Source organism: Gorilla gorilla, chromosome 3 (assembly GCF_029281585.2).
Source record: "Gorilla gorilla gorilla isolate KB3781 chromosome 3, NHGRI_mGorGor1-v2.1_pri, whole genome shotgun sequence".
Classification (NCBI taxonomy): Eukaryota; Metazoa; Chordata; class Mammalia; order Primates; family Hominidae; genus Gorilla; species Gorilla gorilla.
This window is the reverse complement of record NC_073227.2, coordinates 17,319,107-17,337,511: the sequence shown is the minus strand read 5'-3', so window position 1 is coordinate 17,337,511 and position 18,405 is coordinate 17,319,107. Positions and strand designations below refer to the sequence as shown.

At 40.8% G+C, this 18,405-nt stretch overlaps 1 pseudogene; it reads right to left on the bottom strand.

Moving 5' to 3' along the window:
* Positions 1-16,357: 16,357 nt before the first annotated feature.
* Positions 16,358-18,150, bottom strand: LOC129533228 (small ribosomal subunit protein eS1-like; annotated as a pseudogene).
* Between the last annotated feature and the right edge of the window lie 255 nt (positions 18,151-18,405).

Here is an 18,405-nt window from a genome sequence, read left to right as displayed (position 1 = left end):
CTGCCCACCTGGCCCAGTGCTGCCACTTCCAGCAACCAAAGAAGCCACCTGGAGGCCCAGGGATTGGCCCACGCAGAAAGGCTATCATTAGAGCCCACAAACACTGCCCATGGTCCCTAGTATTGACACACCTGCTCCACCACCACTACCACTGATGCTGAAGGACAAGACTTCCTGGCATCCCCATCCTCAGCAAAGCCTCACCACAGCCTCCAATAACAACTACAGTCTGGCCAAGTGTGGTGGCTCACGCCTGTAATCCCAGCACGTTGAGAGGCCGAGGCGGGTAGATCACGAGGTCAGGAGTTTGAGAGCAGCCTGGCCAACATGGTGAAACCCGGTCTCTACTAAAAATACAAAAATTAGCTGTGCATGGTTGCACGTGCCTATAGTCCCAGCTACTCAGGAGGCTGAGGCAGGAGAATTGCTTGAACCTGGGAGGCAGAGGTTGCAGTGAGCTGAGCTTGTGCCACTGCACTCCAGCCTGGTGACAGAGCTAGACTCCATCTCAACAACCACAAAAAAAAATACTACAGTCTAAGCCACTGAATGACTCACAGGCACCACTCATGCCAATTACAGCTGAAGGAATCATATGCAGACTATACCACTGTACCCACCCAGAATCAAAGCCAAAGTGTGATATCCAATGAACACTGTAGATACAGCTATAAGAAAAGGTCCTTCCCATATAAAAGCCAATCCATAAAATTGGAAGAAATGACTGTTATGTCAGAGGCACAGATAGTCACATAAGGATGCAAGAAATATGAAAAAGGAAACATAACATCTCCAAAGAAGCACAATAATTCTCCAGCAACAGATCCAATGAAAAGAAAATCTATGAAATGCCTGAAAAAAATTCAGAATAATGTTATTAAAGAAACTCAGGGAGATACAAGAGAACACAGATAATGAATACAAAAAAAAAAACAGGAAAACAATTCATGATCTGAATGACAAATTCAACAGAGATAGACAGCATAACAAAGAACCAAACACAAATTCTGGAAGAGAATAAATCATTGAAATAAATACAAAAGATAATTGAGAGCTTCAACAATAGACTAGATCAAGCAAAACAAAGAATTTCTGAACCTGAAGACTAATCTTTTAAAATAATCCAGTCAGACAAAAAGAAAGAAAAAAGAAAGAAGCAAGGCTACATGACATATGGGACACATATGTGACCAAAACCTGAAATTCTGGGAGTTCTGGATGGAGATGAGATGGGTAAAGGCATAGAAAACCTATTTAATGAAATAATAACTGAAAACTTCCTGAATGCTTCCAAATGCAGGAAGCTCAAAGATTACCAAATAAATACAACTCAAAAAGGTCTTCTCCAAGGCACATTATGGTAAAATTGTCAAAAGACAAAGAGAAAATGCTAAAAACAGCAAGAGAAAGGCATCAAGTCACTTATAAGAGAATCTCCATCAGGCTAACAGGGGATTTCTCAGCAGAAACCTTACAGGCTAGGAGAAAAGGGGATGTATACTACAAGTAAAAAAAAAAATTTAAAAATGTAAGCCAAAAATACTATACCCAGCAAAGCTATCCTTCACAAATGAAGGAGCCTGGCACAGTGGCTCACATCTGCAATTCCAGAGACTCAGAAGGCTGAGGCAGGAGGACCATTTGATCCCAGGAGTTCAAGGCTGCAGTGAGCTATGATCATGCCACTGTACTCCAGCCTTGGTGACAGAGACTCCATTGTTAAAAAAAAATAGTAATAATAAAAGAGAAAAAAGGATTTCCCAGATAAGCAAAAGACTGTTTGTTTGTGTCTTGTTTATTGTGGTCCTACAAGAAATGTTTAAGGGAGTCCTACATTGGGAAGCAAAAGAACAATATCTACCATCATGAAAATACATGAAAGTATAAAACTCACTGGTAGTTCAGACACACAAAGAAGAAAGGATTCAAACATCACCACTAAAGAAAACCACCAAACTGCAACCATAAATAATGAGAGAAAAAAGGAACAAAGGTGTATTAGTCTGTTTTCACACTGCTGATAAAGACATACGTGACTGAGACTGGGCAATTTACAAAAGAAAGAGGTTTAATGGACTTACACTTCCACATAGCTGAGGAAGCCTAAGAATCACGTTGGAAGGCAAGAAGAAGCAAGTCATGTCTCACATGGATGGCAGCAATCAAAGATAGAGCTTCTGCAGAGAAACTACCCTTTTCAAAACCATCAGACCTTGTGAGACGAATTCACTATCATGAGAACAGCATGGAAAAGACCTGCCCCCATGACTCAATTACTTCCCACCAGGTCCCTCCCACAACATGTGGGAATTCAAGATGAAACTTGGGTGGGGACACAACCAAACCATATCATTCTGCCCCTGGCCCTTCCCAAATCTCATATCCTCACATTTCAAAACCAATCATGCCTTCCCAACAGTCCCCCAAAGTCTTAATTAAGTTCAGCATTAACTCAAATGTCCACAGTTGAAAGTCTCATGTGAGACAAGGCAAATCCCTTCTGCCTATGAGCATGTAAAATCAAAAACAAGTTAGTTACTTCCTAGATACAATGGGGGTATAGGCATTGGGTAAACACAGTCATTCCAAATGGCAGAAAATTGCCAAAACAAAGGGGCTACAGGACCAATGCAAGCCCAAAATCCAGTCTCAAAGCTCCAAAATGATCTCCTTTGACTCCATGTCTCACATGTAGGTCATGCTAACGTAAGAGGTGGGCTCCCATGGCCTTGGGAAAAAAAAGGCCACAGCTCCACTCCTGTGGCTTTGTATGGTTTAAATCCCATCCTGGCTCCTTTCACGGGTTGGCATTGAGTGTCTGCAGCTTTTCCAGGCACACAGTGCAAGCTGTCAGTGAATCCACCATTCTGGGGTCTGGAGGATGGTGGCCTCTTCTCACAGCTCCACTAGGTGGCGCTGCAGTAGGGACTCTATGTGGGGGCTCCGACCCCACATTTCCCTTCTGCACTGCCCTAGTAGAGGTTCTCCATGAGTGCCCTGCCCCTGCAGCAAACTCCTGCCTGGATATCTAGGCATTTCCATACACCTTCTGAAATCTAGGCAGCAGTTCCCAAACCTCAATTTTTGACTTCTGTGCACCCACAGGCTCAACACTATGTGGAAGCTGCTAAGGCTTGGGGCTTGCACCCTCTGAAGCCACAGCCCACGTTGTACCTTGGCTCCTTTTAGCTGCAGCTGGAGTGGCTAAGACTCAGGCACCCTAGGCTGCTCACAACAGGGGTCCCTGGGTCCAGCCCAAAAAACCATCTTTTCTTCCTAGGCCTCTGGACCTTTGATGGGAGGGGCTGCCATGAAGACCTGTGACATGCCCTGGAGACATTTTCCCCATTGTCTTGGGGATTCACATTTGACTCCTCGTTACTTAAACAAACTTCTGCAACCAGATCGAATTTTTCTTGAGAAAATGGGATTTTCTTTTCTATTGCATTGTCAGGCTGCAGATTTTCCAAACTTTCATGCTCTGCTTCCCTTATAAAACTGAAGGCCTTAAACAGCACCCAAGTCATCTCTTGAATGCTTTGCTGCTTAGAAATTTCTTCTATCACATACACTAAATCTCAAGTTCAAATACCCTATCAGATACTCTAAATCTCTCAAGTTCAAAATTCCACAAATCTCTACAGCAGGGGCAAAATGCCACCAGTCTCTTTGCTAAAACATAACAGGAGTCACCATTGTGCCAGTTCCCAACAAGTTCATTTCCATCTGAGAAAACCTCATCCTAGACTTTATTGTCCATATAACCATCAGCATTTTGGGCAAGTCTCTAGGAAATCTCTTCCAAATTTTCCCACATTTTCCTGTCTCCTTCTGAGCCCTCCAAACTGTTCCAACCTCTGCCTGTTTCCCAGTTCCAAAGTTACTTCCACATATTCAGGTATCTTTTAGCAACACCCCACTTCTGGTACTAATTTACTGTATTAGTCCATTTTGACACAGCTGATAAAGACACATTCAAGACTGGGAAATTTACCAAAGAAAGAGGTTTAATGGACTTACAGTTCTACATTGCTGGGGAGGCTTCAAAATCATTGCGGAAGTCAAGGAGAGGCAAGTCACATCTTACAGGGATGGCAGCAGGCAAAGAGAGAGCTTGAGCAGGGAAACTCCACCTTTTAAAACCATCAGATCTCATGAGACTTATTCACTATTAAAAGAATAGCATGGGAAATACCTGCCTCCATGATTCAACTACTTCCCACTGGGTCCCTCCCACAACACATGGGAATTCAAGATGAGATCTGAGTGGGGACACAGCCAAACCAAATCAAAAGGATATACAAAATAACCAGAAAACAATGAACAAAATGACAGGAATAAGTCCTCACCTATCAATAATAACTTCGAATATGGGTTAAATTACCTACCTAAAAGATAGAGACAGGCTTAATGGATAAAAAGTGACCCAACAACATCTACAAGAAACTCACTTCACTTGTAAAGACACACACAGACTGAAAGTGAAGGGATGGAAAAAGATATACCACACAAACAGAAATCAAAAATAATCAGGAGTAGCTAAACTTACATCAGATAAAACAGACTTTAAGTCAAAAACTGTAAAAAGGACAAAGAAGGTCATTATATGGTAATAAAGGGATCACTTCAGCAACAAAGTATAACAATTCCAAATATGCATGCAACCAACACAAGCGCATCCAGAGACGTATAGCAAATATTATTAAATCTACATGGAGAGATAGAGTCCAATACAATGATAGTTGAGAACTTCAATATCCTACTCTCAGCATTGGACAGTTCATCTAGACATAAAATCAACAAAGAAACATTAGATTTAAGCTGCACTTTAGACCAAATGGACCTAACAGATATTTTCAGAATATTTCATCCAGCAGCAGCAGAATATACAATCATCTCATCAACACATGGAACATTCTCCAGGATAGACCATATGTTAGGACACAGAACAAGGCTCATCAAAATTTTAAAAATTAAAATCATATCAAGTATCTTCTCAGACCACAATGGAATAAAACTTGAAATCAATAAGAAGAAGAAACTGGGAAACTGTACAAATACATGGACATTAAACATGCTATTGAATAATCATTGGGTCAATGAAAAAATTAAGATGGACATCAAAAATTCTTTTTCAACAGAAAATGGAAACACATCATGCAAAACCTATGGGATACAGCAAAAGCAGTACTACGAGGAAAGTTTATAGCAATAAATGCCTACACCAAAAAAGTAGAAAGATTTCAAATAAACAACCTAATGATGCACCTCAAGGAACTCAAAAAGCGAGAACAAATCAAACACACAATTAGTAGAAAGAAAAAACATAAATAACATAGCAGAAGCAAATGCAACAGAGACAAAAAAGAAATGCAAAGAATCAACAAGATAAAAGTTGGTTTTTTGAAAAGTTAAACAAAATTGATAAACCACTAGTGAGGCTAACCAAAAAAAAAAAAAAAAAAAAAAAAAGAGACCCAAATAAATACAATCAGAAATGAAAAAGGAGACATTACAACTGTTACCAAAGAAATAAAAAGGATCATTTGAGGCTATTATGAACAACCATATGCTAACAAATTGGAAAACCTAGAGGAAAGGGATAAATTCCCAGACATACACAGCCTACCAAGATAGAACTAGGAAGAAACAGAAAACCTGAACTGACCCAAAATGAATAGCAGGTTTGAATCAGTAACAAAAAGTCTCCCAAAAGAGAAAAGCCCTAGACTAGGCTTTTATGCTGCTTTCTACCCAATTTATAAAGAAAAACAAACACCAATTCTTCTCAAACTATTCTGAAGAATTGAAGTGGAAGGAATTTTTCCTAACTCATTGTATAAGTCCAGCATTACCCTGATATCCAATCAAGACAAGGACACAACAAAAGGAGAAAACTACAGGCCAATATTCCTAATGAACATAGATGGTAAAATTCTCAGCATAATACTACCAAGCCAAATCTAATGATGAATGAAAAAGATAATATACCATGATCAAGTGGGATTTATCCCAGGAATGCAAAGATGGCTCAACATACACAAATCAATACATGTGATACATCACATCAACAAGATGAAAGGCAAAAACTATCTGATCATCTCAGCAGATGCAGAAAAATCACTCAGTAAAACTTACCATTCCTTCATGATGAAAACTCTCAACAAATTATGCATAGAAGGAACACTTCAACCTAAGAAAAGGCATATATGACAAATCTACAGCTAACATCCTACTCACTGGGAAAAATTGAAAAGCCTTTCCTCTAAGAACTGGAACAAGAGAAGGATGCCCACTTTCACCATTCTTATTCAACACAGTATGGGACATCCAAGCCAGAGTGAACAGACAAGATAAAGAAATAAAAGGCATCCAAATGGACAAAAGGAAGTCAAATTGTCTCACTTTGCAAATGACATAATCTTATACCTGTAAACAGAAAAACCTAAAGACTCTACCAAGAAACTCTTAAAATAAATTAGGCTGGGCATGGTAGCTCATGCCTGCAATCCCAGCACTTTGGGAGGCCAAGGTGGACGGATCACCTGAGGTTGGGAGTTTGAGACCAGCCTGGCCAACATGGTGAAACCCTGTCTCTACCAAAAATACAATTAGCCAGGCATGGTGGTAGGTGCCTGTAATCCCAGCTACTTGGGAGGCTGAAGCAGGAGAATCGCTTGAACCCGAGAGGTGGAGGTTGCAGTGAGCCAAGATTGCACCACTGCACTCCAGCCTGGAAAACAGAGTGAGACTCTCTCAAAAAATAAAAAATAAAAAATAAAAAACATTTTTAAAAACGGATATATAATTCAGTAAAGCTTCAGGACACAAAATCAACATATAAAAATCAGTAATGTTTCTATATAACAGTAACAAACTAGCTAAAATAGAAATCAAGGAAGAAATTCTATTTACAATAGCTACAAAAATAAAATACCTAGGAATAAACTTAACCAAGGATGAGGAAAAAAATAAACCAAAAAACCTCTACAATGAAAACCACAAAACACTGATAAAATCAATTGAGAAGGACACAAACAAATGGAAAGGCATCTTATGCTCGTGGGTTGGAATAACTAATACTGTTAAAATGACCATACTACCCGAAGCAATCTAGAGATTCAGTATAATCCCTATCAATTATATTCTTCACAGAAACAGGAAAAAAAAAAAAAAAAAACCTGAAATTCATATGGAACCACAGAAGACCCCAAATAGCCAGAGCAATACTGAGCAAAAAGAACAAAGCTATAAGCCTCACACTACCTGATTTAAAAATATACTGCAAAGAGGCCGGGCGAGGTGGCTCAAGCCTATATCCCAGCACTTTGGGAGGCCAAGGCGGGTGGATCACAAAGTCAGGAGATCGAGACCATCCTGGCTAACACGGTGAAACCCGTCTCTACTAAAAAAAACAAAAACAAAGTTAGCCAGGCGTGGTGGCGGGCATCTGTAGTCCCAGCAGCTACTCGGGAGGCTGAGGCAGGAGAATGGCATGAACCCAGGAGGAAGAGCTTGCAGTGAGCAGAGATCACGCCACTGCACTCCAGCCTCAGCAACAGAGCAAGACTCCATCTCAAAAAGAAAAAAAAACAAACATATATATATATGTGTGTGTATATATATGTGTATATGTATATATGTATACATATACGTATATATGTATATGTGTATATGTATACATATAAGTATATGTGTATATATATGTATATATACACGTATATATGTATATGTGTGTGTGTGTGTGTGTGTGTGTGTGTGTGTGTGTGTGTGTGTATACTGCAAAGCTATAGTAACCAAAACAGCATGTATTGGTATTAAAACAGACACAAAAACAAAGGAAACAGACTAAAGAATCCAGAAGTGAATCCACATATTTACAGCTAACTGATTTTCAAGAAAGCTGTCAAGAACATACATTGAATAAAGGACACCCTCTTCATTAAATGGTGCCCGGAAAACTAGATATCCAAACACAGAAGAATAAAACTAGACCCTTATCTCTCATCACTTACAAAAATAAACTCAAAATCAATTAAACACTTAAATGTAACAGCCACAACTATAAAACTACTAGAAGTAAACACAGGAGAAACGCTTGAGAACAAAGGTTGTATGGCTAACACTTAAAAAGTACAAGCAACAAACACAGACAAATGAGATTATATTAAACTAAATACCTTCTGCATATCAAAGAAAACAATCAACAGAGTGAAAAGACAACACCCCTCCCTTACACCATACACAAAAACTAACTCAAGATGGCCTACAGACTTATATGTAAAACCCGTAACTATAAAAACGCTGAAGACAACCTAGGCAATACCATCCGGTACATACTGATGGGCTAAGAGTTCATGGTGAAGACGCCAAACGCAATTGCCACAAAAGCAAAAATTGACAAATGGGATCTAATTAAATGAAAGAGCTTCTGCACAGCAAAAGAAACTATCAAAAAATAAAGACATTTCTCAAAAGAAAATATACGAATCACCAAGTTTATGAAAAAATATTCAACATCACTAATCATCACAGAAATGCAAATCAAAACCACAATGAGATATCATCTCACACCTGTTAGAATGGGTATTAAAAAGACAAAGCACAACAAATGCTGGCAAGCATGTGAAGAAGAGAAAATTATTGTAAATTCTTGGGAATGTAAATTAGTACAGCCATTATGAAAAAAAGTACAGAGATTTCTCAAAAAACTAAGAACAGATCTACCATATGATCCAGCAATCCCACTCCTGGGTATATATCCAAAAAAAGATATCAGTGTATCAACGGGATATCTGTACCCCCATATTTACTGCAGCACTATTTACAATAGCCAAGATATGGAATCAATCTAAGTGTCAATCAATGGATGAATGGATAAAGAAAATGGGAATATACGCACAATAGAATAGTATTCAGCCATAAAAAAGAATGAAATCCTGTCATTTTCAGCTAAATGGATGGAACTAAAGGTCATAATGTCAGGTGAACTAGGCCATGCACAGAAAGAAAACTATTGCATGTTCTCACTTACATGAGCAGCTTATGCTCCTGGAAATCAAAGCGGGGCCATATTTCAGGTCAGTAGGGTCAGGGATAGAGACCACAGTTATGGACTTGTGTGCCCTGGAGCTATATAAAATTGATATCATGGAGCTAAAGAGTAGAATGCTAGTTACCAGAGGCTGGGAATAGGAGGGGTTTGAAAAGAGGTTGATTAATGGGTATAAAAATATATAATAGAAGGAATGAGATCTGGTGTTTATTATCACAGAAAGTGACAACAATTTATTGTATATTTCTTTTTTTTAATTTCAATAGGTTTTAGGGAACAGGTGGTATTTTGTTACATGGATAAGTCCCTTAGTGGTGATCTCTGAAATTTTGGCGTGCCCATCAGCAAAGCAGTTTACCCAATGTATAGTCTTTTATCTCTCACCCCTCCCACCTTCCCCTGAGCCCCCAAAGTCCACTGTTTCATTCTTGTGCCTTCGCATCATCATAGCTTAGCTCCCACTTATGAGTGAGAACGCGCAATGTTTGGTTTTCCACTCCTGAGTTACTTCATTTAGAATAATGGTCTCCAACTCCATCCAGGTTGCTATGAATGCCATTATTTTATTCCTTTTTAAGGCTAAGTGTAGTATTCTATGGTATACATATATATAACACATTTTCTTTATCCACTAATTGATTGATGGGCATTTGGGCTGGTCCTATAGTTTTGCAACTGTGAATTCTGCTGCTGTAAACATGTGTGCAAAAGTATCTTTTTCATATAATGATTTCTTTTCCTCTGGGTAGATACCTAACAGTGAGATTGCTGGATCAAATGGTAGATGTACTTCTAATTCCTTAAGGAATCTCCATACTGCTTTCCATAGTGGTGGTACTAGCTTACATTCCCACCATCAGTGTAAAAGCGTTGTCTTTCACCACATCCATGCCAACATCAATTTTTTTTCTTTGTTTTGTTTTGTTTTTTGTTTTTTGTTTTTTTGAGATGGAGTCTCGCTCTGTCGCCCAGGCTGGAGTACAGTGGTGCCATATCAGCTCACTGCAACCTCTGCCTCCCGGGTTCAAGCAATTCTCCTGCCTCAGCCTCCTGAGTAGCTGGGATTACAGGCAACTGCCACCATGCACGGCTAATTTTTGTATTTTCAGTAGAGACTGGGTTTCACCATGTTGGTCTGGCTGGTCTCAAACTCCTGACGTCATGATCCGCCCACCTTGGCCTCCCAAAGTGCTAGGATTACAGGCGTGAGCCACCGCGCCCGGCCCTCTTTTTGTTTATTTTACACGTGGTATTGCATTGTGGTTTTGATTTGCATTTCCCTGGTAATTAGTGATGTTGAGCATTTTTTCATATGTTTGTTGGCCATTTGTATATCTTCTTTTGAGAATTGTCTGTTCATGTCCTTGGCACACTTTTTGATGAGATTATTTTTTTCTTGCTGATTAGAGTTCCCTGTAGATTCTGGACATTACTCCTTTGTCAGATGCAGTTTGTGAAAATTTTCTCCCACTCTGTGGGTGATCTGTTTATTCTGCTGATTATTTCCTATGCTGTGCAGGAGGCCTTTAGTTTAATTAAGTCCCATCTATTTATCTTTGTTTCTCTTGCATTTGCTTTTGGGTTCTTGGTCATAAACTCTTTGCCTAAGCCAATGTGTAGAAGCATTTTCCAATGTTATCTTCTAGAATTTTTACGGTTTCAGACCTTAGATTTAAGTCTTTGATCCATCTTGTGTTGATTTTTGTATAAGGTGAGAGATAAGGATCCAGTTTTATTCTTTTACATGTGGTTTGCCAATTATCCCAGCACTATTTGTTGTATAGGGTGTACTTTTCTTACTTTGTTTTTGTTTACTTTGTCAAAGATCAGTTGGCTGTTAAGTATTTGGCTTTATTTCTAGCTTCTCTACTCTGTCCCATTGGTCATGTGCCTATTTTTATACCAGCACCATGCTGTTTTGGTGACTATAGCCTTGTAATACAGTTTGAAGTTGGATAATGTGATGCCTCTAGATTGGTTCTTTTTGCTTAGTTTTGCTTTGGCTTTGCAGACTCTTTTTTAGTTCCAAATGAATTTTGGCATTTTTTTTTTCTAGTTCTATAAAGAATGGTGATGGTACATTGATAGGAATTGCATTGAATTTGTAGACTGCTTTTGGCAGTATGGTCATTTTCACAATATTGAGTCTACCCATCCATGAGCATGGAATGTGTTTCCATTTGTTTTTGTCATCTATGATTTCTTTCAACAGTGTTTTGTAGTTTCCCTTGTAGGGGTCTTTCACCTCCTTGGTTAGGTATATTCCTAAGTATTTTATTTTTACAGCTATTATAAAAGGGTTTGATTTGATTCTCAGCCTGGTAGATGTTGGTGTATAGCAGTGCTACTGATATGTGTATATAGATTTTGTATCCTGATAAATAGATTTATTGTGTATTTCTAAATAGCAATAAGATTTGAAATATTCCCAACACAAATAAGTGATCAATGTTTGAGGTGATTAATATCCTAAAGACCCTGATTTGATCATTACACATTGCATGCATGTACCAGAATCTCACATGGACCCCATAAATGTGTACAATTATTCTCTATCAAAAACATTTTTTTAAGAAACATGCAGGAATACACTGTACCTCTTCCTTGCTGTGTCTGGATATTGTCACATGAGGACTTGACATGCGGATTGTGGCAGCCTCTGTGACCAAGAGCAGAAGACAATAGCAGCATAGAAACCTCAAATGAAAAACCTAACATCTCAAGCTACTAATTTAGCCAACCTTGGCATCAGCTATCTCTGGTCTTAGTACATGAGGTGATAAGCCCCCAATGTTCAAGTTGGGTGGCCATCAATTGCTGCAGAATAGAAGTTAATGAGGCTTCCTCCTCCTGGATCCCCTACTAGACCCTGACATGCCCATTCGGTCACAGGCAGAAAGGGAAGCACAGGGTAAGGAGACCTGGCTGACTGTGCCAGATGCAGATCTTCCCTGTCCTGCTTAGAACACTCAACGCTCAATTGGTTAAACAAAAAAAGGAAAAAGACAATAAGGAGTATAGCACTCCCCAGATACAACTTAATCTAACACTCTATACTTTAGATTTTCTAGACATACATAGAAATCAGACCACTACTTCCGCAGAACATTTTACTGGTGAAAAGAATAGCCCAGATGAGGGAAAACTGATTTGGTGGAAAGACAACAAAAACAAAACATGGGAAATAGGTAAGGTGATAACATGGGGGAGAGGTTTTGCTTGTGTTTCACGAGGAGAAAATCAGCTTCCTGTTTGGATACCCACTAGACATTTGAAATTCTGCAATGAACCCATCAGAGATGCAAATGAAAGTGCCTCCGCAGAGACACAAAACCCGCAATCGAGCATCATCGACTCGCAGGGTGAACAAAATGGTGATATCAGAAGAACAGATGAAGTTACAATCCACCAAGGAAACGGCACATGTGGAGAGCCAGGGAGAGGAAGAGAAAGAAAAAGAGACAGAGATCAGAGAGAGACACAGAAAGTGAGATTGGGGAGAGAGACAGTGTAAAAGAGAGGGGGAGAGAGATAGTGTAAAAGAGAGAGAGACCGTAAGAGAAGGGAGACAAAGAGATAAAAGGTGCGAGTGAGCAGGTGAGGAGAAAGACTGAAAACTATGAGAAACAGCAACTAAGACACAAAGGAGGTGGGAGACTGCCTGCGTGTCGCAGCACCCACACCGTCCTCTTGCCCCCGTCACTTGGGTTAAAACCACCGGAAATTCCACTATTGCAAATTTTGTATTAATCCTTGTATATCTGTCCTTTCTGTTTTTAGTCTACAGGTGTATCCAGCAGCTCCAGAGAGACAGCGACCAGCGAGAAGAGGCCATGATGATGGTGGTGGTTTTGTCAAAACGAAAAGGGGGATATGTAGGGAAAAGAAAGAGAGATCAGACTGTTACTGTGTCTACACAGAAAGGAAAGACATAAGAGACTCCATTTTGAAAAAGACCTGTACTTTAAACAATTGCTTTGCTGAGATGTTTTTAATCTGTAGCTTTGCCCCAGCCACTTTGCCCCAACCACTTTGACCCTAACTGGAGCTCACAAAAACATGTGTTGTATGAAATCAAGGTTTAAGACATGTAGGGCTGTGCAGGACTTGCCTTGTTAACCAAATGTTTGCAAGCAGTATACTTGGTAAAAGTCATCACCATTCTCTTGTCTCAATAAACCAGGGGCACAATGCACTGTGGAAAGCCGCAGGGACCTCTGCCCTTGAAAGCTGGGTATTGTTCAAAGTTTCTCCCCATGTGATAGTCTGAAATATGGCCTCGTGGGATGAGAAATACCTAGCGGTCCCCCAGCCCGACACCCATAAAAGATCTGTGCTGAGGTGGAGTAGTCAAAGAGGAAAGACTCTTGCAGTTGAGTTAGAGGAAGGCCACTGTCTCCTGCCTGCCCCTGGGAACTGAATGTCTCGGTATAAAACACGATTGTACATTTGTTCCATTCTGAGATGGGAGAAAAACGGCCCTATGGTGGGAGGTGAGACATGTTTACAGCAATGCTGCCTTGTTATTCTTTACTCCACTGAGATGTTTGGGTGGAGAGAAACATAAATCTGGCTTACATGCACGTCCAGTCATAGTACCTTCCCTTGAACTTCATTATGACATAGATTCTATTGCTCACAAGTTTGTTGCTGACCTTCTCCTTATTATCACCCTGCCCTCCTAGTACATTCCTTTTTGCTGAAATAATGAAGATAATAATCAATAAAAACTGAGGGAACTCAGAGACCGGTGCCAGTGCAGGTCCTTGGTATGCTAAGCGCCTGTACCCTGGGCCCACTGTTGTTTCTCTATACTTTGTCTCTGCGTCTGATTTCTTTTCTGTCTCTCATCCCACCCGACAAGAAATACCCACAGGTGTGGAGGGGCAGGCCACCCCTTCAGTATGAGATTATAGGCATGAATAACCACACCTGGCCACCTAACTCACTCTTGAGAGGCCAGAAGTGATGCTGGAACTTTCTTCCTCTGTGGGTTAAAAAGGGAAAATTAGGGAGAACACAAGGCATGAGAGATGCAGCGATGGATATGTCTATATGGAGCTTCTGTCTGCATCCAGTAGAAAATGCATTTCTAGGCACCAGGTTTAAGGGCGAAAACCTGGAGTCTTGTCTGTAAGCATTCGCCTTCCCCACAAACCAGAGAGGGAATACATTTGCTCCAGCACACCCGGATGTAGGAAATGTCACATTCCTATTTCTGTAACTTCAGTTAAATCTGCTCTGAGCCCCTGGATGCCTGGCAGGTGGAGAATTCAATCTTGTCGTTACCAGCATTCCTTTCCCTTCTCCATAGGCTTATGTAAGAATTCTGGGCTTACACACTGTTGGAAAGCCAGGTAGGAACTACATACCCCGAACTCTCCATTCTTCCAGCTGCTCATGATCCATCAACCTTCTTTGGGCCATCAGCTATAGCAAGACCCTCCTCACAGCATCATTACACTGACCCACAGGCTCAGCCCCAGGGACCCTTCACTAGAACAGGTCTCCACTATTCATAGGAACTCACAAAAACCTTCTCTTCATCTTGGCTTCCTCTGATATCCAGCCACTCCCCCACTTCTCATCTTAAACACAGATGGCAGCTCCTTCCCATCGTTCCAAACCTGGGGGATTGTCCAGCCAAATTCTCTTCAGACACCAAAGCTTCACCTGCCCTCTTCAGGGAGGTGATGCAAGGGCATCTGAGATCTTTGGAAGCCCAATTCTGGCCTCTCTTTGGGGTGTGCTGAGAGTGGGAACTAGACTCTCTTTCCCAAATGCCATGTTTATCTTGTTCATCATTATATTATCTCCAATGCCCGGCACATAGTAGGCACTACAGACTGACACATAGTAGGTGCTATTAGTGTCTGTATAATGGGACTCTTGAGGTGGAAGCTATTAGCAGAAACCTGCCAAGCAAAAGGATGGAAAACCAACAACCAAAAAAAAAAAAAATGAAAACAATCGTGGCTTTGAGCTCTAAACACACAAGGCACCAGCCCAAATTTGGGCAATTTTAATACAACAGCCATTTTGCCTCCAAACAAACTGGTACTGGAAACCTCCCTCTGCCTCTTAAAGAGAACCAGTTTCCCTTTCCCTAAGTGGGCAGCATTTCTCCCCGGTGGCAGTACCCAGCCCACTGCCACCAGCAAAGGACAGCAGCCAGGAGCCAAGAGCTTGATAGTTTAAAGAATAGATTTTATAGGGAAAAACAAAGTAACATCCACATAAATCTGTTACTACCACCACTTTCCAGAGGCCAAATCCCATTTGTAAATTCTCTTGCGTGTCAAGCACCTTGCAGTCAGCTCAACTACACACTTTTGGGATTCGTTGCAGAGAAGAGTGAAGGTTATCTGCAAAATAAAGGAACCAGGGCTCAGAATTCCCAGAGCAATCCATGACAGAGGAGGTGAGTAGAAAAGGGAAGGGTGAAGTCAAAGGAGAGAAGTCAATGAGTTGGCCAACACCAAGCAAGGATCATGGGACCCTCTCCACGGCCCCACATCTCAAATGAAGTCAACAAATCCCATCAATGCTTGGTGTAAGTGTTGTATGCTCCTGGAAATGAAAGCAGGGGCCACATTTCAGGTCAGTAGGGTCAGGGGTAGAGGCAGCAGTCATGGACTTGTGGGCCCTGGAGGATGGGATGATTCTGAGACATTGAATCCCTACACTGATCTCAGTAGAAATCTCAGGTAGGGCTTCAACATTCGTGGACAAAGGACTCTGTGGGCCTGAGAGCAAAAGCCTTGGTGCATGTCCCAGCTCCATCAATCCCAACTGGGGCTTTGAACAAGTTACTTATTTTTTTAACTAACGTTATTTTAATTGACAAATCATAATTGTACCCATGTATGTGATGTTTTGATATGTGTATACAATGTGGGATGATTAGATCAAACTAATGAACACGTCCATCCCCTAATTTACTGACAATTTGCATGATGCGACATTTGAAATGTACCCACTTTTTTGAAAGATACATTATTATTGACTATAGTTACGCTGCTGTGCTATAGATTTCAAAACATATAATCCAGCAACCCAACTTCTGGATATAGACCAAAAAAAATCAAAATCAATATGTCGAAGAGATCCCTACATTCCTATGTTCACTGGAGCTCTATTCACAATACCCAAGATATAGAATCAACCTAAGTGTCCATCAGTGGATGAAAGGATAAAGCAAATGTACTATATACACAAAACGGAATACTATTAACCCTTAAAAAAGAAAGAAATCCTGTCATTTTCAACAACATAGATGAACTTGAAAGACATTGTGTTAAGTGAAATAAGCCAGGCACAGAAAGACAAATACTGCATGATTTTACTTATATGTGGAATCTAAAGAAGTTGAACTCACAGAAATAGAGAGTAGGACAGTGGTTATCTGGGGCTGGGGTGAAGGAAAGGGAGGGGATAGGAGACACTGGTCAAAGGGTACAAAGTTTCCAATAGGAAGAATAAGTTTTGAACAAGCTAAACTCCTCTGAAAGCTCAGTTCCTCATCTGCAGAGAGGGGACACATCATTAACCTTCTAAGGATGTTGCTGTGAGAGTAAGAGATGATGCTCAGCACAACACCTAACGCACAGTCATGTCTCCTTAAGCTTGAACCTGCATCGCCATGACCTCTACATCACAGGACAGAAAGGCTCACAGCCAGTGTCTCAGTTCCCAATGAAAAGTGGATCTCAGACCAGGCTGAACAGCAGGATCCCTAGGGGATACCCCACCCTACTGAGTCAGAATCACCAGAGGTAGAGCCTGGGTATGTATGTATGTATGTATATATGTTTGTGTGTGTGTGTGTGTGTGTGTGTGCGTGTATGTATGTATGTATGTATGTATAAGAGACAGGGTCTTGCTCTGCAGTCCAGGCTGGAGTGCAGTGTCACAATCATAGTTCACTGCAGCCTCAAATTACTCCTGGCCTCAATCCATCCTCCCATCTCAGCCTTCAGAGTAGCTGAGACTACAAGCGCATGCCACCAAGCCCGGATACTTTTTTTTTTTCTTCCTTTTGGAGAGAGTCTCACTCTGTTGCCCAGGCTGGAGTGCAATGGTGCAATCTTGGCTCACTGCATCCTCTGTCTCCCGGGTTCAAGTGATTCTCGTGCCTCAGCCTCCTGAGTAGCTAGGATTACAGGCATGCACCGCCACACCACGCTAATTTTGCTCTTTCATTGTTGTTTCTTGTTTGTTTTTCACAAATAGGACTTCTTATTTGCTACTGTTTTAAGTCTGAACTTTAAACAGATTCTTGGACTGGTGGTTCATATCCATCAGCTCATTCAACTTTAGCATGTGTCTCATCCCTAGTGGGTTTTCCAGAACTACTACCTTCACCACGAAGCTCCATGCCTTTCAAACCCAGGGTTCTCCAGCATTTTTACTTTTCTAATGAAGACATCATGGAGAGGATAAATTGGCAAGCCTTTTCTATATCTTTTCCAATGTTGTCTGGAATCAATTTATTGACCACTTCTTTCAAGTCATTTGTCTGCACCTCTCAGGTCATGATTTCCATCATCTTCTTCTGGATTTGGCATACTGTTGGTGCTGAGCATAAGAGGTCTTCAGTACCTGATTGTTGTGTTTTTTAGTAAAACCAACAGAAAACAGATGAAAGAAGTAACCATCTGTAGTCTTGACATCAACATGAGCTTCAATCATTGTTGAACATTTTTCAACCATGGAACATATTTTGTCACAGGTAAGACCCATGCCATAGAAGTTAGTCAGGCAGTTTTTGTCCTGAACATCTTCAGTAATCAGCTTGAATTTTCTAAATGCAACTTCATCATTCTGCAAATCAGCAAGACTCACTTCAAACACAAGACCCTTGAGACCATCAGATGCAATTTGGGTTCCTTGGGTCCTGGTGACCAAGTCTTTCCAATATTTCTTATATTGAACACAGGAGGTGCTTTCACATCATACTGATTTTTCTTATAGAATGGACCAACTACTTTCTTCTTAACTCCCTTTTTGCCACCTTTCATAAGACACTTGTTCTTAACAACCGCCATGGTGCTGCTCAGAGTACCAAAAGTCTAAATTTTATATTTTTGGTAGAGACGGGATTTCAGGATGTTGGCCAAGCTGCTCTTGAACTCCTGATGTCAGGTGATCTGCCCGCCTCAGCCTCCCAAAGTGCTGGGATTACAGGTGTGAGCCACTGCACCCAGCTGTTATTTATTCTTTCTTTTTTTGTACAGACAGGGTCTTCCCATGTTACCAAGGCTGGCCTGGAACTCCTGGCCTCAAGCAATCCTCCCACCACAGCCTCCCAAAGCACTGGGATTTCAGGTGTGAGCCACCATGCCCAGCCT